The following is a 24534-nucleotide window of genomic DNA, read 5'->3' as shown; positions in this document are numbered from 1 at the left end:
TTTTTCATCAACTAATCTCCTCAATTTCTCATCTCTCATCACTGAAACCCTAGGTGAGAAATTGAAGATATAAGTTGATGTTAGAGCAGCAATTGGAGCAGGAGATGAACGAGAAGAAGTAATTGGAGAGTGGGTCGACGAGATGGAGTGAGTATCTCATCAAAATTAGGTAAACCAAATTTACCTAATTTTCTGTTTTTGGGGAAAAGGGGCTGTGAACCCTAAACTGATAATTGGGGGGTATAAATTGGTATTATGTGGTGTGTGTGAAGGACACACTGTGTATCTCTCTGGACTAGCCAGGAGAGAATTAGAACAATTTTAATTTTGCAATTCCAATTTCTGATTTTTGCATCACTGTTGACAGTTGAAAGTTGCATATGTTTTTAGTTATCTTAAATGTTGCTAATTGTGTCTAAATTATCACGTTTTATTACGACTTGTATAAATAGGTGTCACCTATTTCCACCAAAAGACAAGTTTTTGGTCGGCAACAACACACTATCTAGAAATCACCTGGTAGCTTTCCATTCTGCTAGCCACTTCTACTTTCAGATACGAGTCATAAACAACCACACCTTCAGAATCAACTATTCTGTTCTCAACACTCTCTTCGCTTCCCTCCCTAAGACCAACCCCTATCCTTCACTTTGTGACCAAAGCAAGCCTGGAACGACCATTTCTTGGTTTAGGCCAGGATTGTACAAATTGATCTCTCGAACCAAAAGTAATCCCGTGCAGTGCATTATTTAGGGTTTAGATTCGTTTCTCATCCACACATCCGAAATTACCAAAATCAGCAGAAACCGTTTTCACCCATAAATAATTGGCGACCACAGTGGGAGATTAATCTCTCGGTTGCAATATCAATTTCTAATTTCCAAATTCATTTTTCAATCCCGATCTCAAGATGGTAGAACTCATGTCCGGATCAGCAACAAACCCTGAAAACACTAGCGATGAAAATACACTCGGTATTAACTTTCCTTACAGTGGCATTAATATGCCATCTATCAATACCAGCGGCGCGGAAAGCATTCCTTCAGGCGCTATACCTCCGGTCACTAGATCCAGGGACACTGCCACCTCCCCCAACGTTTCTTCAAGTGTGACACCTCCAACCGTCACCAGAGCTGCTACTCCACCATCAGGACGAGAAACTGGGGGAGCTAGAGCTCATAAATACATGGCTTCGACTCAGAAAGAAGTTCTTATTTTCCTCAAGACACTGACAGAGCGGCTACCACAGGCATCACGCTAACCAGAGCCAACAAGGAACACCTTCGATACTCCTGGCGCCGATAACTCAGCGGGGCGCACCTTTGTAGATGAAGAGACTCGTTCAGGAGCTCCGGCGGAGAGGAGTCAAACATCCAATTTTGTCACAGGAGAAGATTTGGAATGACTTCTTCGAAACCGAGACAAAAGTGATTATGCGGACATACATCAGCATCAACCCCCATATCCTCCCGAAGTACAAAGAATTCCTCTTCCGAGAGGATACTTTTCTCCTCAATTCTCCTTGTATGACGACACCGTCTATGCACGTGAACATGTCTCTCGATTTTTGGAATCCTTGGGCGAGCATGAATACAATCATGTTCTCCGTTTGAAAGATTTTTCGAAGTCTCTTACCGGAAGAGCATACACATGGTACAACAACATTGCACCAAACAACATATCCAACTGGGGTGACATGGTTACGACTTTCTACAAGAAGTACTTTTTTGTGTCTGAGCAAAATACATTCTCGGATTTCGGAAGGATGTTTCAACGAAACAATGAGCATCCGAATGATTATGTAAAAAGATTCAGAATTCAAGCGCTGGATTGTCACGACCCAAATGTGAAGGAACAAAAATTAGTAGATTCTTGCATCAATGGCATGGTTACCATCTACCATGCCTTACTGTAGAATCTGCGATTCCAGATATTCTCTGAACTTCATGAGGCTGCTAAATGGTCGGCCACAACAACACTGGAATTGTTGGAAAGAACCAGGCCAGCTAAGGTCGAAGATGTACGCGAAACTCAAGGAAACAGACGCCTCATTAACAAGCAATATAACACTGGACCCTCTGTGAGCGTGGTAAGTGAAAGAGGAAAAAGGAAGGCTCCAGCGACGGAACAACAATCCAAGCACGCAATGCCAGCACATCCGGCAGCCCCACCACAAAAGACCGCATCTAAGGCTCTTGCGCAGCATCCAGAAGCCGGAGAAAAGGCCTTAGATTTCCCGTTCCCAATCGAAGAAGTAATTGAACTCTTGGAAGCATGGATCCAGGACGATGCCATCCAGCTACCTCATATTAGGAGCCCACTAACTGGGGAGGAAATGACAAATCCTAAGTATTGTCGTTACCACAGATTTGTCCAGCACCCGACCAGTGACTGCAATATATTAAAGCGTATATTCAATGAAAAGGTGGAGGCATTAGAACTTCAATTGGTCAATGAGGGAGTTCACAAAGATCCTCTTCCAGTCATGAGTTGCATGCTCTATGAGGACTCTGTTCACAAAACCGTGCAATCCATAATGCAGAATGTATGCGAAATTCTCTATTTCTCCAAGGTGCAGCGTCAAGATATATTTGCAGCCCTCAATTGCGTTGTGTCGGGCAAGCGAATTTTTCCTATTGAAAAAACCGCGCCAGAATCCCAAGCTCATTCAGGAAGCAGTATTGGAAAATGCGACTGGGGACTGCTAACCACAGTTTATCTGAGGGGCGCCGATCTTGATAGCACATTGGTCGACGCGACCTCTGACTTCAACATCGTTACCATCAAGACTCTGAGAGCTGCGAGGATTTCGAAGCAGGAGGCTACTCTTTTCCCAATTGTGGTCAAAAACTTGGAAGGAGAAGCGATAGACGCATATGGATACATCAACCTTGAAATTAAGGTGGGATATGCTCTAACACATGGCAAATTCCACAGTTTCAAGGAACTCTAAAATTACGACATGATTCTGGGGCGCTCATGGGTACATGGCAATAAAGCGAAATTAGGAGTATCCCCTCTGCCGGTGTCGATACCTGAAAGAATTTCCAATAATCCATCCAATCCTGAAGATCACATGTTGTGGTGTCCACAACTTACCAAGGTAACTCAATTACCTGGAGAAATCCCGTCGATGTTCATCCGAAGATTCCGAACACAAGTAAGTCTTATTGAACAACCCTTTCTGCACCCAGTCACTTCTCCTCTCGTTCAGGCATGGGGACTCGGTCCAGTTATCAACCCGGGCGTCATCAAAAGATGTGAATGGGATGCTGGGCCTTTCAAATGCTTAATAAAAAACTTAGAATCCACCTCAGTCAAAGATAATGAGCTCAAAAATCAAGTGATTACACAACGCCCAAACCCGTTTCAAATTGGAGATATGGTAATCAAGGCGACCGCGTTTCAAGTTGAAGATGTAACACTGAAGCTAGCCGCTCAACCTGATTCGCCTAAAGAAATGGAAGGCGAGCCATACCTGGTGGCAGATGTTATCTTGGGTGGTTACTGCAAACTCATCAATGCCTACAAATTGGAAGGCTTGACAATTCATTCACGATGGATCAAGGCATTCAATACCTAAAACGCCGTGCTACCTTTTCCTCCAGCATCTTCCTTTTAAGTATTTCCTTCAGTAATTTCCCTGCAATATTTGTAATCCCTCCAAAATGATTGCACTGCTTGCATTCATAATTAGGGTTTCGATTTTAATTAAAAGCATCTATATTTCAAAATAAGTTTTCCTAAATCATCTCAAGGGAAAAGTATCCGGCAAACCCACAAAGTCATTACCCATCAATTAAAAACCAGAAAAAAAAATCAAACCCTACAAGAAATATCTTATTCGAAAAAAAATACTGATGAAAGGAATTTACAAGGAAGAAGATCATCGAGTGGCGGCACAGACACCTTCCTTTGGCTTCAACTTTTGCCCAACGAGGATTCTCTACTTCTCACAATGTACTTCCTAGCTTGTGACGGCTCACACTTCTACATACCCAGGCGGCATGTAACAGACGCTCTGTGTAATTTGCGAGGGAAAATCCAATAAAGGTTGGTCAAAATCCTTAATCATTGCTACTGTTTTTCCATGTTTTGAGTTACTGTTGCCAACGGCATGCGAGGCGTTCCCATGGAAGTAGCTAAACAGAGAGAATGTGACACGCCTACTAGCATTATTGCTGCATCATCATTTATGTGAGTTGGCTTCCCATCCGCTGAATCGCTTTGGAAGGGTTGAAGAACTTGTTTTCGCAAAAAGGGTTCTTAGGTCTCTTTCGGGAGATTTATTCATTCAATCAAAGATGTGAAATCATCAAAGCAGCATAAATGAAAGAATATTACTTGGTGAAACATGGCTTCAGTCACACGAACAAAACAAAAACTGAAGTATCAAAAACATCTATAAGCTACGAAAAGATTGTTTTTCTCTACGGAAGGAAATCGCAAAATGGAAACCAGTTTTCAACGACAAACACCTTGGTCAATGATGCCTCCATCAAAGATTTTTCAAGCACTTTCCCCAGCACCTTCTCCGACAGCAAACATTCCATCCAGAAGCCGTTTCAGCAGCTTCAACATCCCATCCGGAATCCGTATCGACAACAGTTTCAGCATATGTCCCCACAGCTTCTCCAACGACTCCGACATATGCTTTCACCGCCTCCCCATCTGCCTTGACAACATCCTCAGTGATCGCTTCAACTTCCCCAGCAGCAGTTACGACGCCCACTCTGGAAGATGTCTCAGTCTCCCAAACCGTGGCAACATCTTCCACCAGAACTTCTCCGACAACCTCTTGAGGATGCCCCAGTTCATTCACGTCAGAATCAAGAATTACGATGCCATTATGGACATGGTAATCAAATAGGCTCTCGCCTAGAAGTTTCTCAGGCTCAGTCCTTCGCCGTTTCAACCAAGAAGCGAATCTCTTAGCTCTGATATTGGGATATGGAGAAGCTTCGTTACGTTGATATTTCCCGACTTGCTGAGATGCTTAATTATGTCTCCACTTCTCCTCCATGTCCATCAAATCCATGAAAGCCTGAGCACGCACCCGCACGATGCGTAGATGGGTGAGAGACATGCCTTGTATAATCCGGCTGGCTGCATGGAACAAAGGGTTGATTTGGTTTAATATCTCCTCATGTGAAGAAAACTTGGGTTTTTTCGACTTAGAAACTTTTCTCCAAAGCATCATAGGTACGATCATCATCGGAAGATCCCATTATACGCTAAAAAAAAGAGAGAATTTTTTTTTCTTTACCCTATGTTTGCATCGGCAATCTACATAACGAAGAAGAAAAAATGGAGAAATAGGATAAGAGACACGAGACGGTACCTGTGAAGAGGATGGACGTAATTCTATAGTGATCTACACTAATGGAAGGTTCAGGGTCGCCTCTTATACTGGGAAGATTGATGAAGCATGAGAAATAAAAACCCTTTTACCAGGCGTGTATTAAGGCTCTGAATGCGGGATACCAGCTGTATTAGATACTTGTATATACAGGATAATTAGGGTTTGGTGTCCACGCCTACACCATCCCTGCCTCTCCATGACCAAAGCAGCGCCGCCTTCACCGCTCAAATCAACGCCATCTCCGCCCACTCCACAGCCTAGCAAGCAACACCATGACTCCAGCATTCCGTGATCAAAGCTGCACTATTTCTGCCCATTCTGCGAAAACGCTGGCTCCATCTTCACCGATTGGTAGCCAAAGTTCCAAGTGTTGTTCCCGTTGTAGTTGCAGAAAATCCTACAACACACCCCTCACATAATTTCATTGTTGATCAGCTCATTCTTAGGTTTACACTCTTAATTTTATTGACTAAATTCTGAATGTTCTTACAAGGAAAATAAAGAAATCAAGAATGATCTCTGTTCTGAACTTTCTCTCTCCTATTTACTTGTTTATTACTCAAAAAATATCTCTCCTTCCTTTACAACTCGAATGACTATTTATAAGAAAATACATAGTGGATGACAGCTAATCTGTCCTTTATTTTCGGATATGGTTTGCGACATTCTCGCAACCTTACAAATATTAACTTTGCGAGCTCTCTAATTTTCGCAAAACTATCACATCTTTCTCATGATCCTTGCTGACGTCGTTTCTGAAATTGTTCTGCGACGCTATTGTGCAATACCATTGATAACTTCGCTGAGACATAATTGTTGCGAGATTCTGATCCTACATCTTGCCTCTTCTCATATCTTCTCTTCAAAGTAGAGAATGATGTGAGAAATGCCGCAACCGCTTACCTTCTCATATTCTGCATTTATCACACGTGTTCTTTCTTCCATTTATTTCTCGACACATTTTTTGTAACCGTTACTTTTTAACCACTTAAATCTTTCCGTATTAACCATGTTTATTTTCTCGAGGAAAAATTACCTTTATATATATTTCTTTTCACCCTCTTCTTCTTTCTTTTTATTCTCTCTGCAATTTCATCGTTCTTCTGCAAATTCCATTGTTGCAACTTTTCTTTTTTCCTCTTCAATCTTTTTAAATTCTTCTTCATCTTCAAACTAGATCTTCATAGTTCGTGATCTTCTTCGAGATAATTTCCCTGCTATCATTTTTCATGGATTCATCAAGGTTAGTCTTCTCTTTTCTTCCTTATGAGTTTTGCTGAAATTGATATATTTGAAATTAATCTTGTTTATTGCCTTATGTGATGTTATTTATGTGATTCCCATACTCTTGTTATTTCAGCAAAAGCGGCTCCAACACTAAATTTACAGTTCAGAATCCTAACAATCCCAAATCACAGCATAAAGTTGTCGTACATAAAAGAAAGTCTGCGAATGAGAAGGTAGTAAGAAACACTATCTTTTTCTAATAACAATATTGTTGCCTCTGTTTCTTATCTAGATTGTAATTCGCAGGGTGATTAAGATCTTCATAAACCTCACAAGAAATCTCGCCACCTCAAGGCTGTCCCAACTTATGTTCCCTTCCACCTACTCGTTTCTTCCAAATCTCATGCGACATCTTCGCAAGATAAACCTTTATCTCCAATTCGTGAAGATGCTGCCTCTGATTTCATTTCTTCCAATCTCCTGCGACATATTCGCAAGATAAACCTTTATCTCCAACTCGCGAAAATGCTGCCTCTGATTTCATTTCTCCAGTTGATCTTTCTATGACTGAAATTCCCCTTGTGGTTCCTTCTGCGAATGAAACCTCTTCTCTTCCTATTGAGAACGTTTCTCAACCTTCTATCTCTACTAGTTCTCTTCCTAAGTCTCTTCCTTTGTCGAAAGAGACTGTGGAAGGGATAGATATTGCTTTCAAGGTTTTATCTGTGATTCTGGATGAGGGAAAGAAGTCTTCTACTGATCCCATCAAGTCTAATGTTTACGAAATTCTGAGCAAGTATTTGGGTTCCGACAAAGCTGCTTCGCAGACAGCTTTAGAAAAAGAATGTAATGCTCTTCGTCTTGAAAATCAAAAACTTCAGAATGTTTTGATGGATCGTGACAATCTTCGCAAGAAGAATGATGAATTAAGAGGTATGATTTCCTCATCTATGTCTTTAATTTGCCTTTTCGATGGTTTTATCCTTCCCATGTTTAATTATCCTTTAAATCCCTCTTTCGCATGTTAAGCATTAAATCAGAAACGAGTAATGGAGAGATATCAATTTGAATCTGCTGTTGAAGAAGCCCGCGTTGATAAAGAAGTCTTAATGGATCAATATAACCAATTAGATAACCTCTATTCATATTCTCTTGATCAAATAAATAATCTTACCAATAAAAATACCCAATTAGTTCAAAGACAAGATCTATTAAGTAATGAAGTATCTCGTCTTTCTTATTCTTTAACCAAAGCTAATTTAGGGATGGAAACTTTATCAGATGAGATTAAAACCTTATCTCAAGAGAAGCGAGTTTATTTAAACAAGATGGTGATATCTTCGCAACAACTTAATATTCTTCAAAAAGTATGTGATGACCAAGAGAAATCTCTTTGCTCTTTAAGAAATGAACTTAAAGAAGTAACAGAACCATCTATCGCTGAAAGAGATACACTCATTCAAGGTAGAATAGCTTTAAGTGTGAAGGCAAATCAGCTTAAAGAACAATATTCCAAATTAGAAGAATCTTATTCTTCTTTAAATTAATTTGGAATATTGTGTGAAGGCAAATCAACTTAATAAAACCTTTAATGCTAAAGGGTCCTTACATTGTTGGATCAAACGTTCTTCCTGCGAATCTCGCTGCATATCAACCTTGGGTTTTCTCCTGGCCCGAGAAGGAGAAAGAGGTATATTTCTCCCCCTTAACTCATTTTATACTTCTTTATTGATTTTTACTATTCCGTTTGCCAACTCTTGCGATATTCCGCAGATCCAAAAACTAAAAGATAGTTATAACAGGACTGGAAAATCTAGTACTCTGTTAGCTCTTCGCTCATACACAGATGAGGTAAGAAATTTTCTTTTATGACTTTAAATAGTACTATTACTTCCATGCTTCCATTTCTTATTTCTATATGTGTGTGAAGGTTATTGCTGAAGTAGAAGAATCTGTTGATGCTGCGAAGATTGGTGATAAAGGTAAAGGTACTCTTCGCAGGGAAAAATCAACTGGTCCTCCTCCAAAGAAAAGAAAAGTTCGATCTCCTTCTCCTTCAAATGTTCTTCCTAACGAAAGTTCTGAAAATGATAAGGGTGATGAAGATAACGATGATCTTGCTGCAACTGAAGATTCTCCACCTGAATCTTCTATGGATAAGCTTTCTGGCCTCTTTTCTGATTCTCTACAAGGGATGGGAGATAACCAATTCGCAAATACCTGCAAAGCTCTCGTTACCCTTTTGTGATGTCCTTTTACTGGATGGTGATAACTCTCTTCCTGTCTGTAATTTCTATTTTGTTGCTCTTCTTCTATTTCTTCTGCTGAATTTGATCGCCAAGTGTGTACGCTCACTCTGTCATAATCTGTATTCCGCTCTTGAACTAGTGTTTGTTGAATTGGCGATTGAATTAGATTTTCTCTATTATTCTCATTCTAGTAGATTCTCCCATTTCACTTCTTTCTCTTCCAGCAATTCTTTTGCTTCTTCTAATTGTAGTCTGTTGTTCGGATGTATTTCTTCTTCTAGCCATTTCTTCAGTGCTAACAATATTTCAAAAAATTATGAAAAATTCTTAATCAGTTACTTTAAATTTTCACAAATATCAATATCAATCTTTAGCTTTTTCTATAATAATATTCTACTCCCTGTTTCTAGCGCCATTATGTAGTTGCAGGAAATCCTACAATACACCCCTCATATAATTTCATTGTTGATCAACTCACTCTTAGGTTTACACTCTTAATTTTATTGATTAAATTCTGAATGTTCTTATAAGGAAAATAAAGAAATCAAGAATGATCTCTGTTATGAACTTTTTCTCTCCTATTTACTTGTCTCTTACTCAAAAAATATCTCTCCTTCCTTTACAACTCGAATGACTATTTATAAGGAAATACATAGTGGATGACAGCTAATCTGTCCTTTATTTTCGGATATGGTTTGTGACATTCTCGCAACCTTACAAATATTAACTTCACGAGCTCTCTAATTTTCGCAAAACTATCACATCTTTCTCATGATCCTTGCTGACGTCGTTTCTGAAATTGTTCTGCGACGCTATTGTGCAATACCATTGATAACTTCGCTGAGACATAATTGTTGCGAGATTATGATCCTACACACGCCATTCCACGGACTGAAGCCAGTTTCCATCATTCCATGGACTGAAGCCAAGCGCCATCTCCATACGTTCTGTGACCTAGACAGCTAACGCCATCCACCGATTCGTGGCCCAAGTCAGCAACACCATCGTTACCGCTCCGCGGCCGAAGCCGTGGCGTCAGCATCGGCCCCATGGCCTAAGTTGGCACCAACGTTCCGGGAAGCAAAGCTCGCCAGCACCCTGTGGCCAAGCCAGATTTATGCGAAGCCGTCAATGCAAGGATTACATATTCTTCATGGATCCTGACAAAGGTTAGCCAAATCTTCCCGACAATCTCCTCACAACTTGTTGTTCCGATTCTATCCTCGTCTGTCACCATGTCATGCTTACCCCGCAACAATGCCACTTTTCCGAGTTAAGCATGGGACTTAATGTTGATGGTGGTTTTTAGCTTAGGGTTAAAATCGTAAAACCTTGCATCTGATGTGACGTCACTCTATAAGGAAACAGAGCCATGAGTGTTAACCTCTCTATTGGCATATTAATTGATCCATTCAATATATTTACATGAAATTTATCCAGACTGGCGCATGTAGCAACCATCCCAGATGTTCTGTAAATTTCGGTGCCTTGCCCATAATCACTTAATATAAGTTTATTTGAATGCTTTCTATGCTATGTTCCCCGGCTGAACCGTTAATGTTGATATGGCATGACAATTTATGTTCACTCGCAGCAGAATAGCACGAATTTCCAAATATCAAGGGTAAGGTCTTTGCATAAGGTATTCAATCAGAAAGCATGCTGCTCTCTGGCAATGAACTTAAACGAACTCTGTGTTAACACATAGAATTCAATCAATTACCCTGGCTAACTTGCAAAAGTTAGGGTTTTGCTCCTTGCGCAGTATGCTAGACCTTGCTTGTCGAAATTAAGCCTAGGCAAACTAGGTGATTAATCCGCCATGGATTAGTAGGTGCAAAATCCTATCCAAAATCATAAAACAAGGAGGCGTGTCCATGCCTTAGGACAAACCGATGCCATTTTCTATTGGCCACGCCCCATGCCCAACCGGCTCTATTTCCCTCGACCAATCAGGTCATCTTAAACTCTCCACACACACATAAGTCGTGGTTGGGCCCATACTTGCCGGCCCCATTTCTCATTGACCAATCAGGTCACTCTAAAGCCGCCACACTTATACTAGAAGTGTAGCCACGCCCATGCTTGGCCGACCCTCTCTTTTTCGACCAATCAGGTCGCTCTAAACTTGCCACACTCACATCATAAGTGTGGCCACTCGTGTTTTTCCGCCCCTCTTCTTGACCAATCAAATCGCTCTAAACTTTCCATCATACATAAAAGGACAAATGCACCTTGCCGCGCCACCATACTAACTGGCAAACCAAACGCGCCTTGCCACAACAACATATTAAATCGACATGCCAACATACCACTCTGCCACAACAACATGCCAACATGCCGTTCTGCCGCAACAACATGCCAAACATGCCACTTCGTGGCAACATGCCATAAATAGTGCCCTACATGCTAACCTACCTCCTGTTCGGGGCCAACGCCATGGTAAGCTCAAACTAGGGTTTTATAGTCAGAAGCACGACCCTACATTAACCAAAAACCTAATTTTCGCAACACATGCCACTTCGGCCCCACTACATGCCACGAGCCATGTGGGGCCCAAGAAGCCCTAGGAATGACGCCATATCATAACAACACACAACAATCCTTACCCCTGTGGCCGTTTGCACAAAAAAGTGTCGCAATGCCGCGGACGCATGCCACACGCACCAATTACAGTTTCTACATGCCAAACCCTAATTTAGGCAAATTTTCTATGCCAACCAAGCCAAGTAATGTTTCTCAGAGCATTGGGATTGATGTTGCAACAAGGCCAATGTTTCCACGCTACATGTGGGTCCAACACCGAGGTGCCAAATTCTAGCGGCCATGGCTATGCCAGACGCTACTTCATGCCACTGGCATGTGCTAATTATGCCAGCCACGCCGCCATGCCACAATCATGCCGCACGTGCTAAATAGAGGTGCGATGCGCCAAACCCTAATTTGGCTAAAAGTTGTCATGCCAACTGAGTCCAGTGGCTCTCCTAAGGCCTCAAGATTAACTTAGCACCAAGGCTAATGTTTCCAGAAGCCATATTTGGGTCTAACACAAATATGCCAAAAAACAGCTGCCACGGCTCGCCACTGGCATGCCGCTATTCCATGGCCCTGCCAGGCGCCACTATGCCAATAGCGCCACTTCGCTATACAACAAGATGCGACCATAATCAACGACCATCCATCCTCATGAGATGCAATCTCAGCCATCCAAGTTCGCCACCGAACTGATAGACTTGTGGCAAGTTTCATACGTCCAGCTGCTTAAATCTAGTGGCCATGGCTACGCCAGGTGCCACTTGCATCATCGTGCCACAGGAATGCACGGGCCATGCCAGCCATGCCACATTGCCACTGGTGTACACCAAAACACCACCGCGCCATTATCAGGCGCCAACACAAGGTAGCCATAATCAACGGCTACCCTCCTTCATGAGATGCGATCTCCGCCATCGAAGTTCACCACCGAACTGACAAACCTGTGGCAAGTTTTAGGCGACCAGCCAAAAGAAGCCTAATAGCATTACATGTTATTTTCCTGCGGTAAGTCTCTTGACTTTAACTTACCACATGTAGCAAAGTTCTACATGTTTTCCACGAAAACACTCGAGACATCTAATATGTCACAAACTGGGGGATGCTCATCAGTATATTGGTCTGGCTGTTTACAGCGTGCGACGTGCAATACGCCCGTTACAAGAAAGTGTCATGAAGAAAGGAGGTTAGTAATGGTGAGGAGTAATGGTGTAAACATTTCCTTCATCATGGAAGCATAAATTATAACGTTACACATTACTTCACTCTTCCACCACTCAATCGTTTCCACTTCCTACGAGATCAGTGTACATTTTATTACGACTTGTATAAATAGGTTTCACCTATTTCCACCAAAAGACAAGTTTTTGGTTGGCAACAACACAGTATCTAGAAATCACCTGGTAGCTTTCCATTCTGATAGCCAGTTCTACTTTCAGATACGAGTCATAAACAACCACACCTTCAGAATCAACTATTATGGTCTCAACACTCTCTTCGCTTCCTCCCTAAGACCAACCCTTCTCCTTCACTTTGTGACCGAAACAATCCTGGAACGACCATTTCTTGGTTTAGGCCAGGATTGTACAGATTGATCTCTCGAATCAAAAGTACTCCCATGCAGTGCATTGTTTAGGGTTTAGATTCGTTTCTCATCCACACATCCGAAATTACCAAAATCAACAAAAATCGTTTTCACCCATAAACAATGAGTTTATTCTGCCTTCTTGATTTTTGGTGAAGCAGCTCTTCCCTGATTCCTTGCGTGCGGAAACTCGCCTATTGTTGCTTGCATGAATGCTCTATCATGGTTTGTACGGTTTCGTGGACGGAGTCTTCAGAAACTATGCAACTCCTGACCGGAAGAGGATCTCTGTGCACTCCTTCAGTTCTTAGTTGAAGTTCTCCTGCATCCACATTCTCTTTGAAAATGCGCTTCAATTTGTTGGAATCGCTGGTGGGGTGATGGACGAACCTATGGTAATGACAATATTTTGGATTTTCCATTTCTTCTTCGGTTGAAGGACGTCTGGTAGGAGGTAGCTTGATGACGCCATCTTGAATCCATGCTTCTAGGATTTCGATTACCTCTTCAATTGTACACGGGAAAATTAGAGCAGCCTCTCCAGTTTTTTATTGTTGTGCAGGCGTCTTAGTCGCAACTTTCCGGTTTTTAGTTGTCTGTTGCGCTAGTGCCGCGCGTTTGGGTTGTTGATAGCCGTTCCCCAGATTCACTCTCTTTCCACCCTAATGTCTGGAGGTTGGATCTTTTATGGAAGGACACTTGCTTTCCTGAACATCTTTACGAGTTTCTTCATTCTGGGACGGTTCAGATCGACTGAATAAAGCAACAGCGGATCTCTTAGCAGCTTCTGATGCAACATGGGAATTGATATTTTCCAAGAATGACGCACATAATAAAATCACTTTTTCACTATGAGGACTCTGATGAGAACGTGATAAATCCCACGAGTATTCTTTCTGAGTTTGAGGAAACATCTCTCGATCTTCATGAGCATACACGTTAGGTTGGTGGCTGCCTTTCCATTTGATGTAACCATAGGCTTCATCTTCCTCACTATGAATAGGAATATGAATCTTGGAAGAAGGACTACTACCATCTATATTTATCCAAAATGAATTGTTGGTGGCGTTTCCTTCAGAATGAATGCGCGTTGGTTCCTTTGATAGTTGATCCGTGAAGACTTTCAAAAGCGCAAATACTTCATCTTGTGTCTTGACAATAGTAGCTTGATTCCTGAAAATATTATTCAGGATTTTCATCAAATCATGAATAGTTGTTAAATATTGAGACTCCATAGCCTCGACGAGGGTTTTGAATGAAAGAACGGATTTAGGAATAACATGTGAAGTATTGTCAGTGATGGGAGAAGTAAAATTGGGATTGAGGATTTATGAACCATTCCTAAGATCAACCATATTGAGAAATTTAGGAAATTGAAAAGGGGATAGGGGAAATGATTTTTTGTAACCTAGAGATCAATCTCCCACTGTGGTCGGTAATTGTTTGAGGGTAAAATATGATTCTGCTGTTTTTGGTAAATTTGGGTGTGTTGATGAGAAACGAATTCAAACCCTAAACAAATGCACTGCACGGGTGTATATGGGGAAGAACGATTTGCTGGTTTTTACGGAATTGAGGAGACGTCCGTGTGGAGACTCCTTGAATCGAGCGAAATGTTGAACCTCACACAGATGCACTGCAAGAAGGGAGTGCTTTAAGTTCGAGAGATCAATCTGTAGGACTCCGGCCTAAACCAAGAAAAATGGACGTTCCAGAGTCAATTCGGTCACAAGAGAGGATGGGTTGATCTGTAGGAGGAAATCTGAGAAATGTGTGGGATCAATGTTGATCTTAGATTGTAAGTGTGTCGTGAACTCAGCATAAGAATGCTCTGAATGATTGAATTTTACTCAATTGAGAGTGATTGCTCAGACGATGAGTTCGTGTAGACGAAGGATTGTCTGTATGAACTTGCCGAGAAATTGCTTGTTTAGACGAATGTTCGAGTATTCGAATCTTGTCCTTTCAATCATGATTCAGAGGTCTTTTCATATTACTAAATTAAAAACACCATGCTCCCATGAGTGTGACAGTTGCTGGAATCAGAGAGTGGGGAAGTGGGAAATCGTGTTAAAACCAGTTTCTCATCGTGCGGAGACTTGGTTAATTTTCCACCCACTACTTTGCTAACTCTTCCGACTGATTGGACGACTTGATCACATTCTCGTCGTGGGTGAACACACGTGTCGTAGACCGCCAGACCAAAACCCTAGTTAATATACCCCCATGTGACACGATTGATATCTCGTGATTGTGGAGTCAGTTGCTGAATTTATGGGACGATGAGTCCATGTATTGCTGAGTTGAACATGATTTGCAAATATTCTGAAACTCATGAATTAAATATGTCTGCTGAGACGAGGTATTATTATGTTGATTACCTAAGACGAGCAAACTGTGTTGCTGAATTGTTGAATATTGATAGTTGAACCAATATTCTTGAATCTGAGCAAATATTGCTGGTTCGAGCAAATATTGCCGGTTTGAGCGAATATTGCTCATTTGATGAATTGTTGGTAGCAGGACCAAATAAAATATTAATTTAAGATACTGACTGCTGGGTCGAGTATAATAAATAAAAATGTTGATCATGGAATCAACATAAAGTTATCAGTTTTTTAATCTGCTCAGAATCATGTTTTTGCAGAGCCCTGGATTCAAAAACCCTAATTTTAATGAAATGATGATTTATTCAAAATCAACCGCCGAGTGAAGCAGGGACCGGCTACATGGGATGATGACTCCACCATGTAACACCCAGATGCTCGAATGAGCAAGATACCAAAGTCTCTTGAGGACCAGTTGGTGAAAGAATGATTAAATGCTGGTTTGATCATTTATTAAAATAATGCTCGTGTGAGCGACAAATAACAAAACCTAGCCATCAAGAGGGACCGACCAAGAGGTCATGGGACCGGATCTTGGTGACCTTGGGACCAATTGATGGTCGTTTGAGAAAACCCCCAATTGTTTGGAAAGAGTTTGAACCTAATACGAGCAATTTAGCAAATTAGGTTAAAATCATTAAAACGTGTGGGACCGGCTGTTTGCAAGCCTTAGGGTCACCCTTGGTCGGTCAAGGGGATGTGCCTTTGTCACCATAGTGTCCGTGTCTCAGTCCTGAGAGTTTCAATATTTTCCGATGCGCGTTTGAGCAACATTTTGAGAAACTATGGAGAATCCATGGTTTTGCTGAAACTAGGAAAAATACATAAGATGATGAAAAATAATAAATAAAACAGGGAATTGAAAGGTGCGGGACCATCCACGGCTAGGGCATGGCCGACCTGCTCACAAGCACGGTCCCACACTTTCCCAGTTTTATGTAATTTTGCGTATTTTCTCTGAATTGAGGGAAATCCCATGAAACCGGAGAGTTTTATGAAATTAGGGAACTTCTATGAGATGAGAGAAATAAAATAATAATAAAATAGGAAATTATGGAGTGTGGGACCGGAAATGTCCAAGGCATGGCCGGCCAACGGGCACGGTCCCAGGGCACTCTTCCCAATTTTATGTAATTTTCATGATTTTAGAGAATTTTCATAAAATTAGAGAGATTTGTTGAAACCAAGGTATTTTGTTCAAATCAGGGAGTTTTCATGGAATGAGGAAAACAAAACAAATAACAATAATAAAATAAGAGGCGTGTGGGACCGGCTGGCTAGGGCCCGGTCCCACGAGTTTTCTTAATTTTATAATATTTTTCATGGGTTTAGGGAAAATTCATGAAATCAGGGAATTTTCATGGATTGAGAGAAATAATAAAATAATGGGGACGTGAGGTGTGGGACCGGCCACGGCTAGGGCATGGCTGGCCGGCTGGTGCTCGGTCCCATGACTCCTTTCCCTAATTTTATTATTTTCTTGACATAAAGAAATATCATGAGATTAAAGAATTTCCTTGAATCGAAGGAGATTTGCTCGAACGAGAGAATTTTCATGAGATCAGGGAAAAATAATAAAATATGATAAAATATAAAATTGGGCGTGGGACTGGTCACGACATGACCGGCTGGCTGGTGAGCCCAGTCCCTGGCGTCTTTGCTAATATTTTTTTTATTATTATTATTATTATTATTCCTTCCTATTTTGCATAGGTTCATCGTTCATTCGTATTTTTGAAATGCTCGTTTGCGCATTCAAATGCTGGTCTATGCATTATTGCTAAGTACACTTGCACCATTTTAGTCAGGGCTTATTCGATGCTCAGATGCCTGTTTCGTTGAATATTCATGACTAACCCGTGGAATTCTGTTGGGAAGAACCACGAATTGAAATGACGAAATATAACGAAGAATCGTAGAATATTGCTGGATATTCAGGCGATTAGAGATAATTAACTGATGGATATATACTAGCAGGGATTCCTATCTAGGAGCATTAATTATCTGAGAGTTGAGCAATATGAACTTGTTGGAGTGTCATATTCCTCCTGTATAGTCAGGGAAAACCTGGTTGCATCCTGAAGACGTTGTTGCTCTATACTAGCAGGCATGCTGTCTAGGAGCCGTCCAATATTTCGATTCTATACAAAGATAATTACTGAAATTGCTCAGTATTCATGAGATGCGCCGTGGCCTAAGCTGAGAGACTACATATCTACATATACTCTGAGAGACAACCTTCTCAGTCATAGGTTTTATGGCATGAGCTTTCACGCTATATTGAGAGACATGAGTCTCAATACTCATCCGATTGCGGGATCCGGAGTATGTATAATTATGGTTTTATGATTTTCCCTTGTCGAAAATCCACCATCTACAACGAGAGCACTTTTAGATTCGAGAGATCAATCTGTAAGACTCTGGCCTAGACCAAGAAATGTCCGTTCCAGATTCAATTCGGTCACAAGGTGAAGGAGAAGGGTTGATATTAGGGAGGGACGCGAAGAAGGTGTTTGAGATCAGAATGTTGAATTATGAAAGTGTGGTTGGTTTATGACTTGTATCAGAATATGGTTTCTGGCTACTTGTGTTGATAACACTTCTGTTGTTGTTGTCGAAATAGATTGAAAACCTATTTATACAAGTCATTTGAGTGCACCCTAATCTCATAGGAAGTGGAGGAAGTTGAGTAGTGGAGAAGTGGAATTGCGTAGAAAGTGGTGATCATCGTGTTTCCGTTATGAGGAAAGACTGGTCACACTTTCACCCACTACTCTCATTACTGTTAACCGTCCGTATTTCCTGAAACTTTCTCGTAATGAGCGCGTTGCACGCCGCACGCTGTAAACCGCCAGACCAGTACCCTAGTGAGTATCCCCCAGTTTGTGACATGTTTGACGTCTCGAGTGAATGGGTCAAGTCATGTGGTTTGACGCTAAAATCAGCACATATTGCTTTAAGGTTAAATCTTAAGTTATTCGTGAAATCAATATTTGTATAGCGTTGCTTATAATCGATGTATATAAAGCATTGTTTTTAAATAAGCAGCTGAAAAATAATCGATGCTCTAGAAGCATCGTTGTTTTAGAGCTCGACTGAATTAGTCACGATTTGAGCGTCTTAAAAGTAGCACGACCAGCCATCTTTGGGTGATCGTTTGAGGATCATGTAGGCGAACTATCACTTAGTCAATCACTCCATATGGAGGAGGGGTGGTCGGTGATCACAATACTACTTTGTTGGTTTTCTGAAAATAAATATACACTATCCAATTAGGCTAGAAAAGTTGGATGGACGAGATGATTTGCGGCAGTTACATAATGCCGTTGATGTTATTTAGGTTTAGGGGCCGCGTGGACAACCTCCTTTGGGCGAGCGATTCAAAGCATCGAGCGCTAGTTCGAGCAGGTCGGTCGGCCATGTGTAAAGACAAGCTGCTGGTGTGCACGCTGACATCTTTTTGGCCATCTAAAATTAGATCTAATTCATTCGATTTAACTGGAGAAGACGGGCGGTCATGATCGATTTGCGGCAGTAACATACTGCTGCAAACACCAATTAGGGTTTCAAAGCAGCCGCGTCCGCCCTAGTTCGATCGAATGGTTTGATGCATCATTGACGTGACATGAGCAAGTCGATCGTCTGGGAAGAAAGTTGGGTTGTTGACGAACACATTGGAACCTTCTTGATTGTTCGATATGCGATCTACGCCGTCCAATTAAGTTGGCGAAGATGGATGGACACGATTGATTTGCGGTAGTTATATAACGCCGCTTATTTCATGAGGATCCCACTAGTTTTCGTACCTTTGCCAATTTATATTGACAAAATGGGGGAGAATTGACATGTAGTTTCATACTACAAATACATATGGTTTACAGATCATTATGTAAGGGGGAGTGGTTTTCATGTTGATATGAAGTATTGACTAAGGGGGAGTGATACATATCACCATAGTATTTTTGTCAAAGTTGTGATACAATTGAACTTTGATGCTGATAAAAATAATACTATGACACTGTATAACAATGATTGAGAGCATTTATTTTCTCATTGTTGTCGCTATGGATCTTCAACAACTATGATGCTGAGTTGAACACGTTTAGAATCATGGAGTACTTGGAAGTGACGAAGATTTCGAGTCGTGTTGAAGATGCCAAGGAGGTCAAGCATTTGGATGAGAAGCTACAAAGTTTTATTTATTTTGTAATCCATATGTGTTGATAGTTTTGTTACTAAAATTGACAAAGAGGGAGATTGTTAGAGCATTGCTCGGTCGAACTCGCATGCATTGCTATCGCAATCATGTTTGTCAATGTTAGTGATGAAAACTATAAGTCTTGATTTCTAGCCTATCTATAGATGTCTCGGACTAGGACATAGATTGTGTAGTTGAGCTTAGTTTTCACGGCGTTCATCATTTGAAGACGAAGAACTACTAAGGGGATCTTGTGGAACTTCATCGACAAAAGTTATGTGGAGACTGACACTCATCTATCACTTGGAAAGTCTATTTCTACTTTATTTCCTATATTGAGACATAAGTCATGTTACGATATAGTTTTCTATATACACATTTAATATTTCGAGCTGAGTTTATCTCGCTTACGTATTTCTCGAAATATGTGTTGGCAAGCTTTCGCTTCGACCAAGTTTATCTTATATCATGTGAAAATTTCCGAGTAACATCTTACATGGTTTGTGTGACACAATCATTTGGTGTTTGTCTTGGAATGTTTCGTTATGATTATTTCAATAACTTGAAAATTGCTTTGATGCTAATAGTGTGTGAAAACGGCTATTGTCATCCTCTAAGAAAGTTTCAATGATTGAAATAAGAGTTTAGAACACTTAACCATTATTGGATATGTCATGTTGTGCACTCTTGCACATATGTAATCCATGTCCGGGAACCATAGTATGCGCACCCATCTGCCTACCTGTTGGTTTGAGAAATCCGAGAACCTAAGTATGCGTACCCATTTGCGTACTGGCGTACAGGTTCATGTCCGAGAATTTCTGCTGGGGTTGAAAGTTCGTGTACCCGTTTGCGTACTGGCGAAACCCAATCTCAGTCAGGATATTTCAAGTATGCGTACCCGTTTGCATACTTGAAGGTTAAAGTTCTAAAATCGGTTATGAACATGAACATAAAAATTAATATAATAAGGAATGCAATCTTTGCAAACCGTGGCTATAATGTTCATGATTGATTTTGGTGAATCAAACCTATTTTGCTTCAATTGTGTTCTTGTATAATTCAATGAGAATATAGCAATTGAACAACTATTTAACTAGTTTCATTTGAGTCATTTGAACTAGTTATGGTTAAGATGAATAAGGTTGATATGAGAGTAATCATATGGCTAATCTCGGCTAATGATTGCTGTCGTAGGCGTCAAAAATAATTACACTTTCTTACTACTCAAAATATATAATGAAGCAAGGGCAAGAAAGGATCGTTCCCACAGAGAGGTCTTGGGTTGTCAATATGTTATGGTTTCTTATAAGTAACAAGGGGAATTTTCTGATTTTTATAAAGTAAACTAAAATAAAAGAAAAGCAAACACGCAAATCAAGGATGTGAAATATTGGATAAAGGTTTCATCTTCATTAGCAAACAAGTTTTGAATGTATGATTAGAATTCGTACTTAATCTCGCTATCATCAAAAGCCTTAGAATACCTTATTGCAAGAATACTCCGTAAATTTCCTAAGTCATCAACACACACATTAGAGCTGCGTATGTAAATTCTACCTAAAGAATAACCTAATGCCTTGCGCTAATTAAGTTCAATTCCTAGGAGCATTAAGTTTCAGAAATAGGCTAATCAATGCAATTGAAATACATTGCGCAAACAATTCGAACAAATGTCAATTTCTACATATGATTACAAGAGTGTATCACTACAAACCGTAATCATATCATGCTACTCGTATTCAAGGTTATCGCTCGATGATAAACCCTAGAATAGATATAGATGTGGATGTGAGTTCAATTAATTCTAGACTTAACTAAACAAACATTCAATCATATTGCAATACATCAATCATGCAATTATTATACGCAGTAGAAATCAAACGATAATATTGAGAGAAAACTAATTCATAAAAATCATAACTTGGTTGGAAAATCCAACTAAATCAACTACTTGGGTTTTTGGAAATCATCACAAAGAGTTTAGAAGAATCTATCATGTGAAACCCTAGAAAGCAAGTAGAAGTCTCCCTCCTGGAGATATCTAGGTTTGGAGAAAGAGTTTTCTATTTATATGCTTCTCCCATTCCAAAAGGATACTTCCAATATTAGGTCTTCTCAAAACCCATCTCCAATTAGTCCACCAAGCCCATGTGTGGAAAATATGTCTCTGGAATTTTGGGTCCAAAACTGGTCGCTGGAATTGCTGAAGTCATCGCCGGAATCCGGTCGCCGTCGCCGGATTCCGGTCACCAGAAAACTATCTCCGGCCATCGGAGATATCTGAAATCGTCAGCAGGAAAACATGTACTTCCCAGAAACTCATCTCTGCTTCTCTATAGTTCATACATTCACAAAAACCACCTAACCCAATTCCTTATTTCTTGCGGAAACATACCCAAAAGTGTGGCCTGTAGCTCATATATCCAGCCGCCAACTCTTGCATTTGACTCATACCCCCCTTCACGATCCACTGAAATATTATGATCTACACTCTAATCTCTGAAGTCCAGCATCCCGGTTTAGGCTCACCGGCTCACATTCTCGCTGCATTTCTGCACAATTTCTGCAGGTTTAGTTGCGGCATCTATTGCACATCTCAAGCCATACACTCTCTTTGTCAGTCTTGTGCAACTGCAAGCCACTCCAGTTCATTCATCACAGCTTTACCAAGACTCTTCCCTGTTTAGCTCTTCCAATCATATAAACTATCAAGCATTCATTTCATCATTGAGTTCTCTCCCTGCATCGCCATTCCATTCTATCCACATATCAACCAAGCCATTTCATTACAGTTCAAATTCATAGCTCCATTCCTAGCTGCAATCCATGCCTCCATTCCTGCATCCTAAAATTCCATCCAAGACAGCTACAACATCACCAGTTCACTGCCACAGTTGCGAACCTATATTTCATTATCTTCGAATTCTTCTTCCAAATAACAACAACAACTGCAACTCCATCCCAGTACCATTCCCTATAATATATGGCATCACAACAGGCCCATTCTTCCAAAAGCATCATTCTTTCCTGCATTCACAACACCACTCCATAGCTCCAATTCTGATTCTTCTATGCACCAGTACCAGCATCCTGCATTTCCAGATTCATACACCAAGAACTGCATCAGTCCCAGTGCTCCTTTTACTGCTTAACCATAGCTCAGTCGTCTTGTAACTTCGACCGCTCCACCACTGCATTGCCATCATCAGCATCATACAGGCCTATAGCTGATTTCGCCTTGTTCATTCCCTACTACCAAAATCATCTTCCGTGCAGTGTATTCATTGTAATTCCACCAGCACATGTAACTGCACTGCTGCCACCAGAAACTGCAGCTTACCAGAAATCCACCAACAGCATCACAGATTCAGTCCCATGGCAACACTTTCATCTGCATCACTCCATCTCCGACACCATCACTGCCTCCATCTCTATCGTCTCATCCGAGCACCATCAGGTAACCACCACCACGATAACCACAGTCTTCGATCATTTCCCATCGGCAGCAGCAACACTGCCATCGTGCCATCGCTCCATTGAAACAAAACTAAGCTCAAGCTCCATATTCTGCCATCAATCTGTCGTTCAGTCTAAATATACATCACTGCCATTGGCAGAGAGTTTTGTCGTCACCACAGCTTCGTCACCTGTTCGTCTTGGACTCTTGGTTTCTCAAGCTCTATCACTTCTTCAATCATCGAGAACCATCACTATTTGCATATCTGCACTGTCTTGTCTTGAGCTCTTCCATTATGGCTATTATCGTTCTTAGCAATCATCCCCAGCAACATAGATCACAAAAATATTCTGATATCACCATCACTGCCATTAATGGCAGCAGTCCCTTCGTACACAATCGATCAGGCCTTTTCAAGAACACTTCTAGTGCAATTCTGGTGATGCAGATATGAATCTTCTGGTGACTTCTCAGGCCATTCCAACTCCTTTCAAACCCTTCAAACACAATCGAAGCTTCACGAGATACCCATTTCTCCAATTTCGACATCCCTACAAGACATTCATTTAAACCCAGAATTTCATCAGAGAATCTTCAATTCCTGAATCAAACCCTAACTTTCAACTTCTGTTAAAACCCAAATTCACGGATAGCAACGACTGCAAAGTTGCTCTTCTCTCGCTCTTCTCAATTTCATCACGGCTGGTCAGCACTGCTTTTCTCATTCTCTCAATTTCAGGTGAGATGTATTAATGAAGGATGAAAGAAAATCTCGAGTTGTCTGAGAAACAACTCAAGAATATGAGGTATGTTCGTACGGATTGGATAGTGGCACCAGTAGAATGGATAGGGGCTGCCCAGCTAATATGTGGCATGTTAGTTTCAGAGAACCGACTGCCTAATTTCTTTCTTGACAGTTCATTCTTCACCTCCTTAGTTGCATAACTCGCCCGCGACCTTTGTGCTCCTTTTTGCTCCAAATGGTTAATTTCTTCTTCTTTTTCTCATAATGACTCCATTGCACCTAATAAACTCAAAATCAAACATAAGAGACACAGTTCACAAAGACAATAGCAAAGAAAGTATAAATACTAGATATAAAATTAGGCGTTTTAGACACCTATCAGTTAACTATTTGTGAACCAACATGGTGTACACGTTTGGGTACGGTTATGAAAAAGCGGGGGTACAACAACCACACCCCATATTTCGCTTAACAATCTGTATGGACAAACTCTAATATACTTTCTAGAGAATCAACTAGACAGTCAGACTCAATCCAGATAAAAAGTATATCAAAGATTTTATATCTCAATCTCTCGATTTGATATATACTCAAGTAAATAGAAATCTGCGAGTCTTTATCAAATACTAGAGAGATAACTTGGATGGTACCAAAGACCAATACCCAAGTGTCAATCAATTTAAATCAACAACCAAAAGGTCAGATATTCTAATTGATTGAACAACGCATAACCTGTGATATTTCAATTATATAAACAAATATAATGCGGAATAGAAATAACACAGACAC

General features: G+C 40.8%; 1 pseudogene; it reads right to left on the bottom strand.

Moving 5' to 3' along the window:
• The window catches only part of LOC113360307, a 105542-nt pseudogene that overhangs the window by 64869 nt on the left and 16139 nt on the right, over window positions 1-24534 (bottom strand).

Source organism: Papaver somniferum, chromosome 3, assembly GCF_003573695.1.
Source record: "Papaver somniferum cultivar HN1 chromosome 3, ASM357369v1, whole genome shotgun sequence".
Classification (NCBI taxonomy): Eukaryota; Viridiplantae; Streptophyta; class Magnoliopsida; order Ranunculales; family Papaveraceae; genus Papaver; species Papaver somniferum.
This window is presented reverse-complemented; position numbering and strand designations above follow the sequence as displayed.